General features: G+C 42.3%; 1 long non-coding RNA gene across 1 annotated transcript; it reads right to left on the bottom strand.

Moving 5' to 3' along the window:
* Positions 1-16,986: 16,986 nt before the first annotated feature.
* On the bottom strand, positions 16,987-20,885 carry LOC144238027 (uncharacterized). The gene is made up of 3 exons (XR_013336983.1): positions 20,690-20,885; positions 19,170-19,278; positions 16,987-17,300 (listed from the first exon to the last, which is right to left on the bottom strand). It is a non-coding gene; the product is annotated as an uncharacterized LOC144238027 (long non-coding RNA).
* Between the last annotated feature and the right edge of the window lie 2,160 nt (positions 20,886-23,045).

Here is a 23,045-nt window from a genome sequence, read left to right as displayed (position 1 = left end):
TCCCCCGCCCCCACCCCGTGCGCTCCAGCGTGTTCCCAGGAGGCCCGGTCGCCTGCCACCAGCTGCCCACCCACTGCGTCCGTGGACCTGTCTGCAGAGTGCACAAACCATCCGGTGGTGCGTTCAAACCCCAAGTCGGCCTCATTAAGTGGCTTACAAGCTCTGACTCCCAGTCTCACCAGCTTCAAAGCAGAAGCCACTTTTAACTGGGTGCTCTGCATCTCTGCCCCCGCCCCCCACTTAAGAGCCATGCCCTATACATCTAGCCTTCTTTCTGCTTTCAGTACCCTAACTCCGGCCTCTGACCCCAAACGCTGTACCAGCATCCCGGCGGTTCATGTCCACACTCTATTCTGCTTCCTCCAAGCCGGGCATTACCCCTTGGCCAGATTACTTTTCCAAATGCACAGCTTTGGTGATGGTGTAATGTTATCCTCCAGCTGACAGGGCTTCAGTGGCTCCTCGAGGCCCACAGCTTCCTTAGCTGGGTGCTCTGGCTCACTGGGTGTTTATGTAAATAAAGTTTTATTGGAACACAACTGTACTCATTTGTTTACATAGTGTTTATGGCCGCATTTACGCTACAATAGTAGAGTCGAAGCACTGTGACAGATGCCACATGGCTAGCCAACCCGAAAACACTATTTGGCTCTTTAGAGAACATGGTTGCTGATCCCCCACTCTAAACTATGGCGCCAAATTTCTTCTCCAGTTTCCTTTTCCTTGTAGCCTGGGCTTTCCTGCCTTAATGCCCTGACTTATACGAGTCTACTCTGCTCAGGAAAATCGACTCCATCTCAAGTGGGCCCTGCTTACAAATGCTTTTCTGACTTCTGTTGCAACGTGATGTGTCCCTGCTTCGCCCTCCCCATCACACTTTGTCAGGGCGTTTTTGCACATCTGGCTTTTGTTGTAAATATTCATGTGCATGTATTCTTGCTTCCCCTCCCACCCCGGGTGAGTCTCCAAGCTCCCAAGAACAGCAACCATGTCTTAGCTCTCGTGGTGCTTAGCCTGGCTCCCTGCACATGTTCAGTAGGTACTTGGAAAACTTACTTGACTCAAAGATCAGGAGTTTTTTCTTCTAATGGGTTACAGAATAAATGATCAGCATCTCCCCCACCCCAGCTGGGGAAAGACAAGGTGGGAAAATGAGGCAGGAGCAGATACAAACTATTCTTTCCTAGGAAGGTAAGATTAGTAGAGGAGGGTTTTAAGAGGTTTTTGTTTTGTTCGTTGGGGAAGTGATTGGGGAAGTACCCAGTCCCTATAGGAGAGAGAAGGGGATGGAGTCAAATCAGAGGAATGCACCAAAGGAAGTGATCCTTTGCCTCCTCACCGATTAGGGAACTATTTCAAGGATGTTCTGGCCACCGGGCTGGCCAAAGGGCATGGGTCAGCAGGTTCATGAACTTTCACAGAGGAGCTTCAAGTCCCTGTGGGTGAAAAGAACATGGGGAAAGAGGAAAGAGGGATTGAGTGGAGGGTCTTCATGGAAGGGGGGGTCTTGTGACCAGAATATTGGAACCAGAAGTGATGGGAATGGGGGAAATTTGCTCTTGTAGAATAGACTTTGGGTTCGGAGATGCATTTGTTTGCTGTGCTACTGTAACAAAGTGCCATGACTGGGTGGCTTAAATCAACACACATCTCTTCTCTCACAACTCTGGAGGCTACAAGTCCAAAATCAGTTTCACTGGGCTCAAACCAAGGTGGCCCCACCGAGGCACGAGAAGAGCGTGTTTCTCCACCTCTTTCACCTTCTGGCAGCCACTGGCATTCCTTGGCTCATGGTAGCATTGTGCCAGTATCTGCCTCTGTGGTCACCTCCCCTCTTCTGTGTGTGTCACCTCTCTCTCTCTTCTCTCTTGTCAGAACACTTAAAGGCCCCCCCACCCCCCGGACAATCCAGGTTAACCCCCATCTCAAGATCTTTAATTCAATCCCATTATAAAATGCTGCTTTGCCTCTGAAGTCCACACTCACAGTTCCAGGGATTACGACCTAGACATCTCTGGGGCCACTATCTAGCCCAGCATGGAAGGTTGCTAAAGAAAAGCAGGCAGCAGTAACTCACAGGGGGCGCAGTGAGGGTGGGGATGTGAGGGCACCAGGGAGGGGAAGGGGCTTCAGAAGTAGGAGACACCGGCTGCTTCAATGCGGAATGAGGGGGGTAAGAAGAATGGAGGTTACTGAACGGTTGTGTGGTCCCTGGCAACATCCTTAGGACAGGGAGGCTGACATTCCCGAGAAGCACAGAAATGACTCTAGCTTTGCCTAAAGGTGAGTCATTGGGAGCAAAACACGATGCCTGTAGGCAGAGACAGCTCCAAGTCTTGTGGGGACTGTAGCTTAGACAACCTTGAAAAGATTATTTTTTAAGAAAAAGAATACCAAGTTACAAATACCAAATTTGTTAGGAAAGTGAATTCTTATTTAGAACGAGAAAGCACAAGTCCGCCTCCTGACAAGCCTGACAAATGCCACAAGGAGTCCATGATCCAGGCAGTAACGTATTTTTATGAGCTGTTCGGTGCCACTCCATGACATTTGCCCTCCCTCCCCAACATTTTGCGGTCGGTATGCTTTCCGAACACCTCTTTGTAAAACAACATTTTGTAGTATTTTCCACAGAGAGAAGAGAAAGGGAATTCAGTGATTTCCTCTAGCATCATTGATCAAAATGTGGTTTTCATAATTGATAGGTTAGAAAAGTTTCTTTCATCTTTCATCTTCTCAGCCATTGCTGCTAATACAATTCCCCTTATTTTGGATTGTCATCACACTTGGAAAAACCTCTTTCAAGTCTCTCTCAGATACGAATTGTTAAAAACGTATTTCCTCCCTGTTTATAGTACCATGATTGTTTCCCTGTAACTTCAGGGATTTTGGTCATTTCTATTTGGTGAAATTTTTGTTAAAAAGAAACAAAATGTTTCTTGCGCTCCTAATTGTATATGCTGCATTGTCAAGTATAAATCCTAACAGAAGAAGCCTTCATTTTGGTTCAGCATTGATGGAAAGCAAAATTTCCACTTGCAATTTTACACATTTGATGTTTGAAAGAATTTACCACAGGGGCACCTGGGTGGCTCAGTCAGTTAAGTGTCCGACTTTGGCTCAGGTTATGATCTCACAATTTGTGAATTCAAGCCCTGTGTCAGGCTCTGTGCTGACAGCTTGGAGCCTGGAGCCTGCTTTGGATTCTGTGTCTCCCTTTCTCTCTGCCCCTCCCCTGCTTCTTACTCTCTCAAAAATAAATATTAACAATTTTTTAAAAATTTACCACAAACTAGTTTCTGGCTCTGTACATTTCAAATCCTTTTCTCCTGTTAGGTAGTATAGGACCCTTTCATATGTCCTCTGGGTCATCAGCAACATGATGTAAGGGCCCTTCCCAGGGCCTTAAAAGGAATTGGTGCAAGCGAGTGGCTCTGAAGTTTCATTAGCTTTCTTAGCTCCATGGTCAATTCACCTGTGGATCTAAGAGTCATTCCACTGGGAGCCCATTAGCAAGACTGCTCGGGAGAAAGGTCTAGGGACTAGGAGGCGCACCTTGTGGTAATGAGGTCTCCAGATCTGGCCGGTACTCCAGCCACTCAGGGCTTCCCATGACATAACGCAAGCCTGCTTCTACATAGTGTCTTTACTCTGGGTTTTAAAAATCTTGCAGGTTCACTATGGAAAACAGTTTGGGGGCGCCTGGGTGGCTTAGTCGGTTAAGCGTCCGACTTTCGCTCAGGTCATGATCTTGCGGTTCGTGGGTTCGAGCCCCGCGTCGGGCTCTGTGCTGACTGCCAGCTCGGAGCCTGGAGCCTGTTTCAGTCTGTGACTCCCTCTCTCTCTGACCCTCCCCTGCTCACACTGTCTCTCTCTCTCTCTCCTAGAAATAAATAAAAATATTAAAAAAAAAAAAAGAAAAGAGTTTGGCAGTTCCTCGGAAAGTTAAATGTAGAATTACCGTGTGATCCAGCCATTCCACCCCTAGGTATATCCCCAAAGGAATTGAAAGGAGGAACTCGAACAGATACTTTTTCATCACAGCATTATTTTTTAAATTTTTTAAAATTTCTTTAACATTTATTTATTTATTTTTTGAGACAGGGCATGAGCTGGGGAGGGGCAGAGAGAGGGGGAGACACAGAATCTGAAACACGCTCCAGGCTCTGAGCTAGCTGTCAGCACAGAGCCCGATGCAGGGCTTGAACCCACAGACCGCGAGATCATGACCTGAGCTGAAGTCAGGTGCTTAATCAACTGAGCCACCCAGGCGCCCCACATCATAGCATTATTCACAAGATCTCAAAGGTGAAAGCAACCCAGGGTCTGTCAGCAGATGAAGGGCTAAACCAAATGTACTATGTGCATACAATGGCCTATTACGCAGCCATGGAAAGGCGTGAAGTTCTGGCCCTCGCTGTGACACGAACAGACTCCGAAAACATTATACTGAATGAAATAACCCAGACACAGGAGGACAAGCATCATGTGATTCCACTTACACAATCTATCTAGAATAGGCAAGTGTATTGAGACAGAGGAGAGATTAGAGTTTACAGGGGGCAGGGGAAGGGGGCATGGAGAATTACTCCTTAATGCTTAATGGGGAATTAATTACTTAAATCGTCCATTTGAGATGATGAAAACATTTTGGAAATAATGATGATGGCTGTACAACATTGTGAATGTTATTAATGTTGCTGAATTGCACGCTTAAAAGTTATCAAAACGGTAAATTTGTGCTATCTATATTTTGGCACAATAAAAAACTGCCAAAAAATGGAAGTACTATGTGAGCATCAGAAAGGAATTCCTTCAGATCAGGTCATTCATACATAAAAACAGCAGAATATTTTTACATGAAAATATTTACCTAAAATGGTTGCAGTCTGGAACAAGAATTCTGTAGCATTCACTTCATATTAAATACATTTATATAAAAAATATTGCAGGTTAATGAAAAATTGATATTAACCTGGTATACATGCACTAACCCTCCCTACATATGTCAACAATCAGCCATGGATCAATTCGGTGGCAGTGACCACGCAGGTTTCCNCTTGGTGACAACTGGCCTGGGCTAATTTCTTTCAGACCCTGAAATCCCTAAGGTCTCTTTAAGCTGCCTCTTTGGCTATCTGTATAGACTCTGACAGCCGGCTGGAGGTGAGAGACAAACAGACAACTTCTCGGAGCATGAAAGCATTGATAAGGGAGGATCATTAAGTGACCAGATGTATTCCTAGCTGGGCATTGTGAACCATCTCTCCAAATGCATTTGCCATCCCTGCCTCCTCTCCTCACCTCAGGGTCTGTTACCCTCTCAGTTGTTTTATCCAGGATCTACTCAGAGCCTGTATCAGGTAGGGTAAGTAATATTTGACATTGCAACAAATTCCAGAGTGGTTTGGTCCAAAAAGAGTTATAGATTCTATTCAGGCAGAATCTGATGTGGCTCTTCCTACTGGGCAGGGCAGGCAGCCCTTCCATCTCTTGGCTCCACCATCACCTAGTGCTTTGGGGCTGTCTGTTGGGTTCCAGCCACATGACCAGTAAATAGGGGAGGGAAGTTGCAGAGCAAAGCGGAGGTGGGTTTTTATGCGCCGAGCCTAGAAGTGATGGCGTCACTTCCACCTACACTCCATTGGCCAGGACTCGGTCCTATGGCCCCGCCTCTCTGCAAAGCCGCCTGGGTTTGATGAGAACAAGACACTGTGTGTGCCACAGGGACTTTAAAAGCCACATAATCAGATGCCTTTTCCTATCACCTCTACTATTTTATCTTCATTCCACCCTAAGACAGGAATAGTCTCACCTTCCAAGGGGAAGGAATGGAAACCCAGGAACACTGAACTCAAGGCTCCAGTCTGGATAAAGAAGCATGGCCTCTGGTCTGCACCCAGGAGCAAGCTCTTCCACCCTCCTAGCTGGATGCATGGGTACCTTCTCTCCGGACCTGCTCTGAGCCCGGGTGAAGACCAGGACAGCCACTTCTCAGAGGGAGACCCACTTGGAACATCTGGGATCCAGATGCTGCTGGCTTGTGTAATGGCTCCGAGTCAGCAGAAGGTTTTTGTCTCTGAGAGATCTTTTCTCCCCTTTTGCACTCAGAGGGCTGAATTCAAGGGAGCCAGCCTTCTTTGACGGCTAACAGGGAATTCTCAGTGGAGGACAGTTGGTTTTGGAACAATTCCTGCTGTCAGTCCTGTAAAGCCCAGGTTTCCTGACCTATAGGGCATGATGACAAACCCATCTGCTCTTGCTGTTAGTCGTTCGAGGGGCTTAATTGTAAGAAGTTTGTCTAAAGCTGAGATGGTGCCAGTAAAGGATGCATTTATTTGGCTGATCATCCCATTCCCTGCCCTCTTTCTTTGTGACTTTGTGCACAGGCCCAAGCAATGCGCGTTGCAGGGATATCAAGACACAGTCAGTGAGAAATACTTTTTGCTGGCGCTCTGTGCAGACCTCCAGCCATTCTTCTGTTCTGGCATTTTCTTTCTTATGAGAGTGATAATAGACATGAGGTTTGCCTCTACCCTGTGATCTCTTAATCCATAATGAAGGGCAATATTAAGAGTTGAGTAGATTCATAAGAGGTCAGCTCCTACTGGGTTTTTAGGGAAAATGAAAGTACATTGGGTGCAACTTTAGCTTTCCAAGGTCAAGCTCAGGAACTACCACACCTTTGGACTTTCTTCCCAACATGTTCTTTAGTCACACAGAGCCCTGAGCTGGATGGATTGTGTGCTGACCCCAGCAGGAGCTTTTGATGTTTTTTGTTTTTGTTTTTGTTTTTGTTTTTTTACATCTGCACATAGTTCTATTACTAAATATTCTTTACATAATTGTGAGAAGAGTGCATATTTGTTATATTAACACAGTACATGAGAACAGCAAGACTCAGAAATACATTTGCTTTAAGATTAGGGAATATAGCTCGCATATGCTCAGGTGAGAAGGCTAAGAAGACCTGTGTTCCATTTTTCTGTTTCACGATTTCTGAACGTTTGCCTATTCAGGTTTGCTTCCTCTGTACCACAATGGAGAAGGAAGGGATGTGCTTTGGGGTGATAATTTCAGATGCAAGAATAGTACAGGTGACCAAAAGTGGAGTTTACTTCCTCACGTAGCCAGACATCCTATAGGAAGAGTGATGCTAATGGTTGGTTAATTTGGTGGCCCAAGGACATCTTTTTGCTCTGCAGTCCTCAGATGTGCCCCCTCACAGCTACAAGATGGCTGATACAGCTCCAGACATCACATCCTCACATAGGTATGGCCAAATGTTGTCATATCTTCTTTAAAGAAAGAAGGACCTTTCTTAGAATCCCCGGAAGACTCCACTTGTATCTCACTGGCCTAAAGGGAGTCAATTCTTATGCTTAATATAATCATTGGCAAAGGAGAATGGAATTGTCATAATTGATTTAGTCCAGTGGTTCTCAAACTTTAGCACACATAAGAATCTCCTGAGGGCCTTGTTAAAATACAGATTGCTGAGGGCACCTGGGTGGCTCAGTTGGTTAAGCATGTGACTTCAGCTCTGTCATGATCTCATGTGCTGACAGCTCAGAGCCTGGAGCCTGCTTCAGATTCCATGTCTCCCCCTCTCTCTGTCTCTCTCCCACTTGCACTCTGTCTCAGCCTCTCTCTCAAAAATAAATAAACATTAAAAAAATAGATTTCTGTGTTCCATCCCTTGAGTTTCTGATTTAATATATTGTGGATGGAGCCTAAGGAACTGCATTTCTAAGTTGTCAGATTGTTCTGTTGCTTGTCTAAGGATCACATTTGAGGACTACTGGTTTAATGGATCCCTTTTAAAAAATTTTTTAAAGAAATTTTTAATGTTTATGCATTTGTGTGAGAAAGAGAGAGAGACAGAGTGAGGGAGGGGGCAGAGAGAGAGGCAGACACAGAATCCAAAGCAGGCTCCAGGCTCTGGGCTGTCAGCACTGAGCCCAAGGCAGGGCTCAAACCCACAAACTGGGAGATCTTGACCTGAGCGGAAGTCAGATGCTTAACTGACTAAGTTTAAATAGATCTTAATTCATTTTCTGGGGCTGGAGAAAAGTCACCTTCTCTGAATGGAATGGAGGTGGAGGTAAATAGGGCCAAAACATCAGGACAAAGTTCACAGAAGAAACCGTGTTAGGTAAGCACCCAGCTCTGGCCACCACATGTTTCCCTGTATTTACCCCTCTGTTTTCTAGGTACAGACTTAGACTCTTTGGCTTTTGTGANGGGCTATTGCAGATTAGATGATTTTATCCAAATATTTCCATTAGTTGAATTCCCATGGCAGAATTCCCCTTTGAGACTAACATAAATTCTAAGTCCATCAGTGCGAGCTGCTTACATTATGTAGAACTGACATTATTTTTTTCAGTATCTGTTACCTTTTACCCTTCCCCGTAAAGCATTATCAGTCTTCATGTTTGTTCAGTCATCCAAGTTATTAGGTCCATCGTAGGTTCCTCACAACCCTCCTTAGCTCGTAGCAACCTAAACACTAGATGTCATCAGCACATTTTCCACACTGCCATTCACTTCACCCTCTAGGTCATTAACAAGTATATTGAGCTAAATCACTGGAACTATTAACTTGAACTTCAGGCATTAACAGCATCTGAAATCACATACCAAGCCTTAGATTAGTATACCGGTTTGCTACGTTAGAAAAGAAAAAAACCCAGATTTGATTGCATTCTTTCCTTTCTCTACAGAGTTTGCACTAGAATTTATGTGTGTGTGTGTGTGTGTGTGTATACACACACACACATTTATATATATGTATACATATGTTTATATATGGAAACTTACATAACACATAAACATATATATATGTGCATATAGTCTAGAGTTTTTATGCATGCAAAGAGCTAGCTACTTGGTATCAGATTCCACTGTAAGAGAGCCATCCTTTGGAGTAAATAAGCATCTCTTTTAAAATGAAAATGTCTTTTGAAAAGTTAAGGGAGTTAGCCTTAGTCACATCTACTCCCTGGGGTGTGGATCCATTTAGGAGTCCTCACTCCTTCCAAATGTGGTCTATACCCGGAAGAGATGGAAACATGGAAAAAAGGAGTGGGTTAACCTGGGACTTGAGGGAAATGAACCTCACTGGAGGAAACTTCCAGCAAGCCTTGGTTACCTAAGGAGCTGGTAGTGGGAACTGGGTGTGGGAGTTATAAGGGAAAAGCCTTGAGAGGGCAGCACATCTCTCACAGTTTGATTCAAGACAGCCCTGTTCAGTAACACAATGTGCATCTTAGTAAAGATTAATAACAATTCCTGGAGTGTTCCTATAATAAGCTCTCCTCCAAGGAAGGAGAGTAATATCTGAACCCCAGAACCACCTTTTTCTTTCTCCCCTACTGGTCAAAACATGTTGATGGCGCCATGTCAGTTTGTAAGGCCTCATCACAGTCCTTATCTCCACCACAGGACAACCCCACAGGGAAGGAATCCGAGAGGAAGAAACTAAGGTATGAAGAATTTCAGGTGAGTCATCAAAGGTCATACGGTTAATGTCAGAGCCAAGATTCTTACTGTTTCTATCATATGGGGTCATCTATGGGATCAGGATTGCTGTGGATGGTTATGCAGACTGTGCACTACACAAAGGCAGCTGGCTTCCTACAAATGAGGTAACCCTTAATAGGGCTGAATTCTTTGGTATATATTGGAGTTATTTATATACATATTTTATATATAAAATTGGCGTCTATAGGACTGGTTCTAGGTACAAGGAGGTTGGGATTTCTCGGCATCTTCTGGAGTGGTCTTGCTGCCTCAAGTCTTGCCTCCTCTAATCCCTGAGCCCATCCCTGCATTGCCTCAACAAGACCTGCCCTGTTTCTCAACAGCCCTATTGAGGTATAATGAATAAACAATAGGTGCAGTATATTCAAACTCTTCAGTTTGATAAATGTTGAGATGTGTGCACACCCATGAAGCCATCACCACAAAATGATCACCCCCAAAGCTTTCTTTCTGTCCCTTTATAATCACTCCTTCACACCTTCTCCTCATCTCCAAAAACCACTGATCTGCTTTCTGTCATGACAGATCAGTTTACATTTTCTAGAGTTTTAGGTAAATCAAGTTATATAGCATGTGCAGGTTTTTGTGTGACTTCTTTCACCAGCATACTTATTTTGAGCTTTATCCATGTTGTACCGTGTACATTATTCCTTTTTCATTGCTAACTAGTATTCCACTGTATGGACATGCCATGATTTGTTTATCCATTTACCTGATGATGAACACCCATGTTGTTTACAGTGTTGCTTTGTTTCCTTCCTGCCTGCCGTCTGCTGTCTTTCTTTCTTTCTCTATTTCTCTTTCTCTTTTTCTTTCTTTTCTTTCTTTCTGCCTTTCCTACTTCCTCCCTCCCTTCCTTCCTTCCTTCCTTCCTTCCTTCCTTCCTCACTCTCTCTCTCACTAATACAAATAAGGCTGCTGTAAATATTTGTACACAAATCTTTGTACAGATGTAGACATTTATCTCACCTGAGTAAGTGTCTAGAGGTGGAATGGCTGGGAAATACGGCAAGTGCATGTTTAACTATTCAAGAAAGTGCTAAACTGTTTCATTGTACCATTTCATATTCCCACCCGCAGTGTGACAGAGTTCCATTTCTTTGATGTCCAGACCCACACTTGATACGGTCAATCTTTTTAACTTTAGCCATTCTAATAGATGCACAATAGTATCTCACTGTGGTTTTATGTGCATTTCCCTAATGGACAATGATGTTGAGTATTTTTTAATGTTTTTATTTGCTCTCTGTATATCTTCTTCCTTCAAATCTTTTGCTCACTTAAAAATGTTTGTTTTCTTATTCCTGAGTTTTGGGGGTTAATAACACATTGTGGATACCAGTCCTTTTTCAGATATGTGATGCATAAACATTTTCTCCTACTCTGTGGCTTTTCTTTTCCTTAACAGTGCCATTTAAAGAGCATTTTTTTTTTAACAAATAGTTTATTGTCAAATTAGTTTCCACATAACACCCAGTGCTCATCCCCAAGAGTGCCCTCCTCCATGCCCATCCCCTCTCCCCCCTACATCCATCAGTTCTCAGTTTTTGTCAGCATTCCAGAGTCTCTCATGGTTTGCTTCTCTCCCTTTCTCCCACCATTTCCCCCCTTCTTCTCCCCCTTGGTCCTCAGTTAAGTTCCTCCTAATCCTCCTATACGTGCAAACATATGGTATTTGTCCTTCTCTGCCTGACTTATTTCGCTCAGCATAACACCCTCAAGGTCCATCCATGTTGCTACACATGGCCAGATTTCATTGTTTCTCATTGCCATGTAGTATTCCATGGTATAGAGAAACCACATCTTCTTGATCCATTCGTCCGTTGATGGACACTTAGGCTCTTTCATGTTTTAGCTATTGTGGAGAGTGCTGCTATGAACATTGGGGTCCATGTGCTCCTATGCCTCAGCATTTTAAAGAGCATTTCTTAATTTTGATGCGGCCCAATTAATTTTTTATGGGTGTATATTAATCTTTTGGTGCTAAATGTAAGAAATCTTTGCCTAGCCTAAGGCCACAAAGATTTTCTCTTATGCTTTCTTCTAGAAATATCATAATTTTAATTTTACATTTAGATTTTTGATCCATTTTGACTTAATTTTTGTCCATAGTACAAGAGTTGGACCAGAATTAATACTTTTGCATAAGGATAGTCAATATTTCCATCTCTGTTAGTTGAAAACATAAGACTTTCTTCCTTGAGTTAGCTTTACATCTGTGAAAAAAATCAATTAACATATAAATGTGAGTATATCCTGGGCTCTCCTTTTTTTCTATTAATTACTGAAGCTTTGTAATAAATACCAAAGTAAGGTAATGTAAAATCTTCCTATTTTTCAAAGTTGTTTTGGTTTTCCTAGGTCTTCACATTTCCCTACAAATTTTGCAATCAGCTTGTCACTTTCTACAAAATGGATTGTGATTAAGAATACATTTTTTTTCTATTGGTGAATTGAGGAGAAATTTGACATATTAGCTATATTGAGTTGTCTGATCCAGACAACTCTGATTGGTCAATCACTTCATTTATTTTGGTCTCTCATTTTTCTCTGCAGCGTTTTGTAGTTTGCTTTTTTTTTTCAGTTTAGTTATTTATTTTGAGAGAGAGAGAGAGAGCACATGCACGAGTGGGGGAGGGACAAGGAGAGAGAGAGAAAATTCCAAGCACACTCAGTGCTGTCAATGTGGAGCCTGACTTGGGGCTCAGTCTCACAGATCATGAGATCATGACCTCACACTCACATTTTGTAGTTTTAAGTGTACAGATCTCACACATGTTTTGCCAGATGTATCCCTAAGTATTTTATATTTTGTATGCTTTTGTAAATGGAATTCTCAAGAAATTCAATAGCTAAGTATTCATTGGTAGAATATAGAAATAACCAATTTTTATATATTGGTCTTATATCCTTATTAACTTCTGCATATTTCTGCTGTTCTTTCTGCATATAGTTCTCTCCTTTCCTGCTAACTCTAGTCACTTGGCCTCCCCAGACTCCCTCTCTGTCTCTTCAACTCAGGGAGATGGCTGGGATCTGCATGGCTTACCCCTCTCCATCCACTGCTTGGAAACTCTGCTTTGGGCTGGGTGACTGTAGGGCTCACCTGGGTCATGTCTCATCTCAATGATCACCCTCCTTTACTGCCTCAAGTCCGGTGTCTTTCAGATGCTTGTTTCATATAGAGTGCTGTTCTTTTCAATTATTTTAGGAAGGTGGGTATTTCAGTCCTTGTTACTCCATCTTGGCTGCCTTATTTTAAAACCTTCATCTTGAATGAAAACTTACCATGTTCTTACCAGAAGACCTTTCAGCATTCTGCTTTGTTTAATTTAGCAATTAATCTAAGAAGGCAGCCAGAGTTTGTGATTAAGAGTGTAAACATTGAGCTTACACAGGCTGAAGTTTAATATTACTTCATTGTTCTGGTGTGACTTTGAGCAAGTTACTTATTCCCCCCACCCCCACCCCAAGCATCAGTTTCCTCATTTATAATTGGGGCAAATGACAGTGACAGTTAATTTTAGGTCAGCCTGGTTGGGCTGTGGTGCTCAGTTGTTTGGTCAAAATTAGCATAGCTGTTGCTGTGAAGATATTTTGTAAACAGGATTAATATTTGCAATTAGTTAACTTTAAGGAGGGATGACCCTTGATAAATGTGGGTGGGCCTCATCCAATCAGTTGAAGAAAAACTGAGGTTTCTAAGAGAAGAAGGAATTCTGCCTCAAGGCTCTAACAGAACTCCTGCCTGGGTTTCTACTCTGCCAGCCTGCCCTGCGGTTTTTGGATTTGCCAGTCTCCACAGCCCCATGAGCTGCTCCCTTCAATAAATCTCTCCAAGCAGGGCATTGCTCTCATCAGTTCTTTTGTTTTCCTTCAGTCTCTTTCTCATACTGCCTCCACCATGCATTTATTTTCAAAATAAATGCTACAGACAACTTCAATTTGTGGAATTTCACATTCTCATTTACAGAAGATTATCTTCCAGAAGCTGGAGTGTACCAGGCAATCTTTCAGAATGAAATAAATCTTCCCTTTTTTTTTTATTAAAAAATCTTTTAATGCTTATTTTTGAAAGAGACAGAGTGTGAACGGGGGTGGGGGCAGAGAGAGTGGGAGACACAGAATCGGAATCAGGCTCCAGGTTCTGAGCTGCCAGCACAGAGCCCGATGTGGGGCTTGAACTCACAAACTGTGAGATCATGACCTGAGCTGAAGTCGGACGCTTAATCGACTGAGCCACCCAGGCGCCCCTAAATCTTCTCTTGAAGTATATTAATTTATATATTAAAGAAACACACATATGCAGACTCAACGGTGGAAGCCAAGGGGGTAAGTGACAGATCCTATTTTCCTACACACTTCAGGTTTTTATACTTACTTGCTTTACAGAGACACCCTGAAATTCCCCTCCACACCTTCTCCCTTCACAGAAACAACTGCTGGGGCAAATGAAGAATCTGGGGGTCACAGCCAGGAAACTGAAGTTTGGGGAACCCTGAGCAGTGGCAAGGTGATGTGGGACTGATAATGAAGGAGAGATCAAACTCCAAAATTTTTGTACTGAACGGTCCAGGGCAATCGATATGTAGCAGCCTGACTTATATTCTGCTGAGAAAGATGTAAGAGTTCCAACTTTCCACTCTGACACCTAGAGAATCCAGAGAGTAAAGGAGGAATCTTGAAAGCTATGAGAGCATCCTTTTGCTAAAAAATATTTGAGTTTCTCTTCCCCTACAGTATTATTGATACCATCGGCATAATAGTGAAAACTGGTACTTCTGGCGATGTGTTTCACTATGAAGTATCTAAGCAGAGATTATGAAGTGGGACTTCAGGCAGAAAGTCTGTGTGAGTCTTCACCCTACACCTTATCAACCCATTTGCTCGAGTAGATGTATGTATTAACTCAGTTATAGAAATAGCAACTTAAATAATGTATGAGTACTAACCACTTTTTGTAGACAAAGGGATTTAAGCAACAGGAGAGAAGGCAATAGTATTCTTTCTAGTAAACATGTATAATTTGTAGCAAAGGGAAATAAATGGAGAATAATGATAGGAACATATCATATTTAATATCTCCAGTGTTCTTTCTCTTTTTGCAGTGGATTTAGGAAATTGAAATGTGTAAGCCAAAGCAGTTAAAGTTTTTAGTTCTATGGTATTCTGACATGTGGCTATTTTAGTCACATAAAAGTTGACATTTCTTGCTTTAGAAAAAGACGAGACAATGGGAATAAGAAGAGAGACACTCTTCTAATCTGAGGATGAATTTTAAAATGGTGTTTGATTTATTCCTTTCACCTTCATGATTTGATTCATGCTATGAAACTGGCACAAACAAATACTAAATGAGCCATTTTAGAACACATTTAAGATTGAAAGCTTTGGTAGAGAGGGAACTAGACTGTATATCATTTGGTAAATCTCATTTCTCTGAAACTTCTGACTTTCTTTATGCTTTTATTGGCTTTTTCTTGCCAGCTTTTAGTCTCCATAGTTGAGTCATCATGGCTGTTAGAAAGAAATCCAACACTCATGGAAAACCATATGAGAGAAGACTAGATCAGTTTTGAAATTATAAACACTCCAGGAAACAGTAAAGTTAACACACCTGGTATAAAACATACTTGGAACACTTTCATATTTAATGAAAAATATATTCCACTGAGTATTAGCACCAAACAACATTACCTAGAAATCCATTAATAGTTTTGCAGCTTATTGGAATATTGAGATTTTACTATTCCCACTCCAGTAGAGCATTATATGAAAATGCCTTTAAATCTCAAAAACTAACCCTGAACTCATGCCAAATTACCACTCACCCCTGATGAGTGGAAGATACCATTAAACGAAAATACGAAAATTTCAAAAATATGTACGGAGACATTACAAGTTAATTACTTAAATCACCTGGTATAAGATGGATCTATGACCAGAGCATTCCCTAAAGAGGATAAGATATTTATTGAAAGGGGCAGTGGATCATGGGACACATAGTGGTTTGTAATACATTCAGTAAATTGCTATGTTCTCACTTTAGGGAGTCTGAAAACTAAGAAAATAACCTACTAAATAATGATAGAGACTTTGGGTTTTTTTCCCCCTCCTGCCTGTGAAACCTCTCTGGAATTTCCTGCCTCTTTTTGATGCAAGAGATTTCTTTCTTCTGTTGTTCTTCTAAGGCTGATTGGTTTGTATCATTTTTGAACGTGTATTTTTCTTTAAAAATATCAGATTAAAAAATTCTCAGCCTTACATCGTCTCATAAAGATTATGCTCTGATTAAAACCAGACCCCGATTATAGATCTGCTTTCATTTTTTTCTGAAACTCAAACAAGAGAAATTTCAATGAAAACATTCCATTTCCCACCAGAGACTCTGGGCGATGGTAATCCAGGTATTACCCTATCTGCAGATATGCATCCAACACACAGGACCTGCATGGAAGTATTTTAAAAGCTTAACCTAAGATTTTCATATTAAGGATGGAATGTAGTATCTTTTGATTCCTTAAATCCCTGCTTTGAGGAAGGGCACCTTTTAAATATCATCTGGGTAATGAGCTGGGGCTGCTAACAGGTATCCTGTTAAATAATGAGCTCAACTGTTTCCCTTTCTCTGTCCTTAACAATTGGGAGATAGCACCCAAAGATGCATGAGAAAGGATGTTCACTGCAGCATTGTTTATAGTAGCTACCAATTGCACACAGCCTGACTGTCCATCAAGAGGACTTAGGGTTCTCAGCTTGACAGTTGTGTTATGGACTTAGGGTTCTCTCTTCTACTGTGCTTGAAATGAAGCAGTCTTGGTCACAGATTGATTAAGGGCCCAGTCTCCATATGTTTATTAAATATTGTATAGTCTTCCTTGTTTTTCCTTTTATAAAGATAAAAATAGGTATGCATAAAAAATGTCAAATTTCCTTTCCATAGTAAATGTCTTTGCTATAAAGAGAGGGCGAGCAAATGTCTTTTGCACCCTTGGGAATATACATATCTCATTTTGTAGAAAACTGCTCTAAATTATATATGCTCCTCTGGTTGTCCAGAGAATCTATCCTAAACTCCTAGTAATATTTATAAAGCCTAAACTAGGGAAACTGGACAATTTCAATGTCTAGTTGTCTACTGGCCAATTCCTATACTACTGATTTGCTGATAGGTAATAAACAATTATTGAGTAACCTGTTAAGACAGTTAGTATACACAAATACATTTCTCCAGGAAGCACTGCTTAACTATCCCTCAGCAAAGTGTTAAAAGTTCACCTACTTTTGGCAGGATGGTGTAATAGCACTCATCAAGTCCCAGCACAAAGACTGCCTACCCTTCATGGTTGGGCTAGTCCCGTGGTTTAATGATGGAGACTGGAAATGAAATCCTTGATAGCCATGTCATTCATTTATTGAAACAACAAATAATGTCATGGATACAGTCATGTGCTACCTGATCCTTCTTCAAGAAGGAGGGAATTTTTCCCCCAGCTTTTGAGAATTACCAGAAGACCCTGTCAAACATCTTCAGAGTTTGCTTCAATTGAAAAAAAGTACCTCACTGAAGGTCCTTTTCCTCCAGGGTCAGCCAGCATCCAGTGACTGGTCAACAGAGGGTCTGAAGACCATCTGGGATGACTCTGAAGGGCCAGTCCAGCTTCAGGGCTCCTCAGAGAGTTGACTGAGGTTTTTTTGGGGATCAATCACAGATCAGCTTCTGCCTCTGCTCAATTCTGCTTCCTCCTCCTCCCCTACAAGAGACCTTTGTAATAAACATCCTGTGAACTAGCCTCGGCTCAGAATCTGCTTCCAGAAAACCAACCTGCCACAGATCTGTGAGTGGCCAAAAGTCAAACAGTACAAAACAGTAGGCAAAGGAATATATGCATACCAGCATCTCTGGATGCTTCCAGAGATGGTCTTATGTGCATGAATGACATAAAAATACATACGTACATGTCTGTATATTTTAGCCATTTTCTTATAAAACTTGTAGCAACTTATACTTTTTAAAATGTATATCTTATTTAAAAATTTTTAAATTTATTTTTACATACTGGTACATAAAGTTTTAAAATGACTGACTAATATCCCTTTGTATCAATAGACCATAATCACAGCTCCCATCTGAATGCCAACTATTTGCTGGGCACTTTTGCATGCAACCTGTATGTATTCAACACATATTTATTTATTATCTACCAGTCACTGTTGTAGGTGCTAGGAACACGAGCAAGTATTATCTCATACTTCAGTTCAACCTTAAAAATTACTTCACAGATGAGAAAACTAATGCTAAAGTTGTTTGGCCAGGGCCATACGAACTAGTAAGCAGTGGCCCTGGAATCCATAACCAGGCAGCTGGTCTCCGGACTCCTGTTCTTTTTTTTTTTTTTAATGTTTTATTTATTTCTAGGAGAGAGAGAGAGACAGCGTGAGCAGGGGAGGGTCAGAGAGAGAGGGAGTCACAGACTGAAACAGCCTCCAGGCTCTGAGCTGGCAGTCAGCACAGAGCCCGACGCGGGGCTCGAACCCACGAACCGCGAGATCATGACCTGAGCGAAAGTCGGACGCTTAACCGACTAAGCCACCCAGGCGCCCCTCCGGACTCCTGTTCTAGCATTGCCTCCTATATTCCACCTTATTTATCAGTCCCCTCTTTTTTTATGTTTATTTTTGAGAGAGGGAGAGAGAGCAGGTGGGAGAGGGACAGAGACAGAGGGAGACACAGAATTCGAAGCAGGCTCCAGGCTCTGAGCTGTCAGCACAGAGCTCGACGCGAGGCTTGAACTCACAAACCTCAAGATCATGACCTGAGCCAAAGTCGGATGCTCAACCGACGAAGCCACCCAGATGCCCCTCAGTTCAGGATTTTAAAAACAATTTACTAAATTTTTACACATATTTAAAAGCCACTTTTTGAGATTTATTTAACAGCAAATATACCATTGGAAAAACTGCAGGAGAGAAATAGTTTACATAACATAATGGTGAAATATTAAAATGCTCTCTTTAGTTAGAATACTCTTTAGAGGACACAAAGTGTTAGTAAAAGTGACAAAAAGTGGATGGTCACTGAATTAATTGTCACTGAGGAATCAAAGTTGAGGTGCTTCGGACGTGACTCTGTCGTTGGGCTGCTTGATTCCCTTTCGATATTGGGATACACACAGAAATGCTTCTACAAGGTCTGCCAAAGAAAATAGGCACCAGAGAAAAACTCATGCTCAACAACGAATGGTTTCTTTAATTAAGAAGAAATGGGGGGGGGGCACCTGGATGGCTCAGTTGGTTAAGCATCTGACTTCAGCTTAGGTCATGATCTCACAGTTCATGAGCTCGAGCCCTGCATCAGGCTCTGGGCTGGCAGTGTGCAGCCTGCTTGGGATTCTCTCTCTCTCTCTCTCTCTCTCTCTCTCTCTCCTCTCTCTGCCCCTTCCTGGCACTCTCTCTCTTTCTCTATCTCTCTCAAAACTACATAAATAAACTTAATAATTTTTTTTAAAACTTAAAAGAAAAGAAGAAATGGGGCTGGGGTAGTATCCCTATAAGTGTACTCCTCACGGGATGGCACTTTGGACAGAATTTAAAAGAGAAGAAATCCAGGAAAATGCACAGACCTGTCCCTCCTATGACATTCATTCACTGCTTCAGTCACAGATGCCATTGCAGCCAAACAGATGAACCAGAAATCCACAAAACGTTACAGGATGTCATCAATGTGATGAACTGAAAGAAAAATAGAAATGGAATCTGAATGAGATAAGGAAATGACCACGAAAATCTTCTGTGCCCTTTGAGGGTTCTAAGTTATCTCCTGACAAAGCACTTAAGAATACTGTTAAACTTGAAATGTTTTTGCAAATACAAATGTTCCAAATATACTGGCGCTTTGTGTGGGCATAAGAGCCTCACATACATACAATCCAGCAGTTATTTTCAAAAATTTAAATATACTTACTCTGTCCATTTGAGACAAATGTAAGGAGAAAATGATGTTAACATGAGTGAGTAATAAAAGTAATAACTTTTGAAAGAAATTCATACTACAGAAAGAGCATTTTGAAAGTGAATGTTTAGAAATACTTCGAATTTATGCGGCTTTTATTGGCGGAAACAAATATAAAAACTACTATCTGCACAACGTAAAAATCCTAGAACAGAATTTTCTAACATGCTCCCGATTTTTCCAAATGAAGAATTGTATCATGTTTTGAATGTTTGTTAGAAAATATTTTAAAATGCCACACTTTCCAGTTAATTTATAGCAACAACCATTGAACATTCAGAAAATTGGAAATATACCAGTCCATAAGAAATCTTGGAATAAGGAGTAGGTGGAATAAAAAAAATCAGTATCATAATTTACTAAATGTAGTTTTAAAGAAAGGCACATCTTCCACTTGAATCTACATATCTTGGTGAAGCATATTTTCATTTATTCGTATGAAATCACAAAATATAGTGAACTCAAAAAGCAACCTCACGGATTATTTTTGTCTTCGCTCTAACACAAAGTGTTAAACCATGATTTCACTGATCAGGTTTTTTAAAATCTTATTGCAACATTTCTCCTTTTAAAACATTCATATTAAGTATTTTTAAATGTTTGTAATATGTTAACATTAACGTACAATAATGTAGGTAAATACGGATATTAATATTAAATATTTCTAAAGTATGTAGATATATTGGAAGCACATGCTCAAAAGTTTTTTTACTGATAGGGATGCGTGATATATAGTCTTATCAGAGGAGAGCTAATCAGAAACAGCAAAGAAAATTGATTGCTTTAGCCCTTTATAAAATCTGTCGTATAAAGCACTATTCCTCACAATACATGGTGTGTATTGAGTGTGCATTGGGCCTCCTGTGCCGAGCAAACAAAATTGGAAAGCTATTTACATAAGCGTATTTACAATTGCTCAGCAATGTGCTCCATTTGCCTTTAGTTAACAGTGACATTGTTGGAACGCGGTTCCAGAGATTCTGATGCAGCAGAATGAGTGTAGGGCCAGCAATCTGGACCATCCACAGGCACGGTGAAGTGTTAAGAAGTAACTCCTATTTGGAAGATGAGGAAGAGCAAGCTCTAGAGAGTTAAAGCGACTCGGCCAACGGAACACGGTAGTTCACTAACCAGAAGGAGGACCTTCCCAGACTCGTTTCCCTCTCCGGTGCCCCTTTGGGGATGTCCTGCTCCTGAAGTGAAAATCTGGTACCTGCTCGATTTGATAGGCGCAGACGGGAGAAAAGCAGGTGATCCAAAGTTTCAGCTCAAATCACTCTCCACTTGCAAAACATCCTTTGAGCCTTCTGCTGAGACTAATGGCCACGTTGCTTTATAGAGCTAAAGACAAAACGTTATTGTCGGGTTTGTTAGTGTCGCCGTGTTGCTAGGAGAGCATCTGCAATGGAATTTACCGCGCAACACTAGCTTTATTTCCGCAGGACAACCCCGCCATGTGCAAAGGATGCTGCCTGTGTACGAGGGGAGTGAAGCGAGGCATGCCAAGGCCAAGATGAAAACACCAAGAGAAAGAGCTGATTTCCTTCCAGACTTGGTTGGAGAAGACTCCAAGACCAGCAGAATCAAAATAGGGCTCTCATAATTTTTAAAAATAAACGTATAAGGGAGTCTGTGTGGATCAGTCTGTTAAGCTTCCAACTTTCACTCAGGTGATCTCGCAGATCGTGAGTTTGAGCCCCCATCAGGCTCTGTGCTGACAGCTCAGAGCCTGGAGCCTGCTTGGGATTCTGCGTCTCCCTCTCTTTTTGCCCCTCCCCCACTTGCCCGCGCATGCACTTGCTCTCTCTCTCTCTCTCCCTCAAAAATAAATAAACATTAAAGAATTTTAAAATAAAAAATATCTTGTTTTAAAAAATAATAATAATAAATAGACATACATCACAATTTCAAATGTTATTCTGTTTCTGATTTTGTGATATCCAACCTGCTCATTTCTCCTTGACAATAGTTAACACCAAACAGCCGGAACATGGACCCAAAATATATATGGACGCATTTCTTTGGATATAAGTAGTGACCTGGCCCCAGGTTTGATTTGCTGGCCTTGGGAACTGTCTCCAATCATGTATAGGAGTGGACGATAGCTCATGCACCTTGTTGATCAGATGGGTAAATGCAGAAGAAGGTAGCAGAGGTTGGTTGCAGATGAACGGAACAGATGCTCGCATGTGAGGTAGGTGACAACGTGCTAACTGTGTGCTGGAATCAAGAGCACATACCGTCTCCTCTAAGCACCAGAATTCCAAACGCCACACGCTTTCCTTACTTATTTACATCTCAGAAAATATGCCTCCAAGTGTAATGTGTGCATATATATACACACATATTTTCAGAGTGAGAGAAAAACAGAAAGAATAAAGGGAGATTTGACTCACCAGCTAACATCTTTCAAATGTTTGAAAACTGCCACTGGAAAGGCAGGATAGCTCTCGCCTAGAAAATACAGCATATTTTAACGTGAAAGTACTCCTTCACTTTTTTGAGGGGGAGGGAAACCTGTAGGATAAAATCCCCCAAAGCAGACCGTGGTTGCTCTTTCTGGAGTCTTCCTGCTGAGCGAAAATGTGAGGCCCTTTCTCCTGGGACTCCAGGCTAAAGGGCACAGCCACGTGCTCCCACACCTGCTATTGAATTCCGAGCACAGGCCAGACGAGGGGAAGGGCATGTTTGCCAAGGCAGACCCCATCCCTGGGTCGAAACAGAAAACAAAAAGCAGCCAGGAAGGATTGCGGGGTAGGTAGAATTAGAGGAAATCTTCCATTTCCAATGCTGGGTGGGGGAGAGGTGAGAGGTGGTGGCTCTCAGGGCTCAGGCCCCACCCAGCTCCATGAGAGAGCACAGCCCACTGCCCTGCGCCCAACAGCCGCCCTTCCTGTGGACCCTGCTGGGCTCTAGCTAACGAGCCAGGCAAGTGGGGAATATCTCCAGCACTTGGGTCCCCCCTCTTCAGAACGTACCCACAAAGGGCTCCCGAGGGCTGAGGGGATGGATTTATGAATACACCTGTATACCCGGTTGGAACAGAGGCTGGGAAGCTCTAGTTTGCACTGCAGCTCTATCTCTATTTGAGGGATGAGAGCATTTGCCCCCCACCCCCTGCCCCCATTAAAGGAGCTGGAATGACGTGAGCAGTTTGTCAACGGCCCTGAAGTCATAGTGCCAGGTTGTGTCGTGTGGTGCAGGCTGCCATGTTTTTTTTTCCTGTTGAGGGAAGCAGGGACGGTCCAAGGACTACAGAAGAAGAAGAATATAGTCCTCTGGGGGGGTTGGAAATCCCTGGCGGGTGCCCCAAGTTGAAGAGGACCCCCCAAGTGCCTGCCCTATGCCAGGGAGAGGGTCACAGGAAGAACCTGTGTGCAGCCTCATCTAGATCCCAGAACTTGGGCTCATGAAGAAATGGTCTAGGAGCTCCCAGAGCAACTCCTGAGCCCTGGTGCAGACCTGCCCGCGTCTCTGCTGTGGCCCT

The sequence above is a fragment of the Crocuta crocuta genome, unplaced genomic scaffold (genome assembly GCF_008692635.1).
Source record: "Crocuta crocuta isolate KB4526 unplaced genomic scaffold, BGI_CrCroc_1.0 scaffold457, whole genome shotgun sequence".
Classification (NCBI taxonomy): Eukaryota; Metazoa; Chordata; class Mammalia; order Carnivora; family Hyaenidae; genus Crocuta; species Crocuta crocuta.
This window is presented reverse-complemented; position numbering and strand designations above follow the sequence as displayed.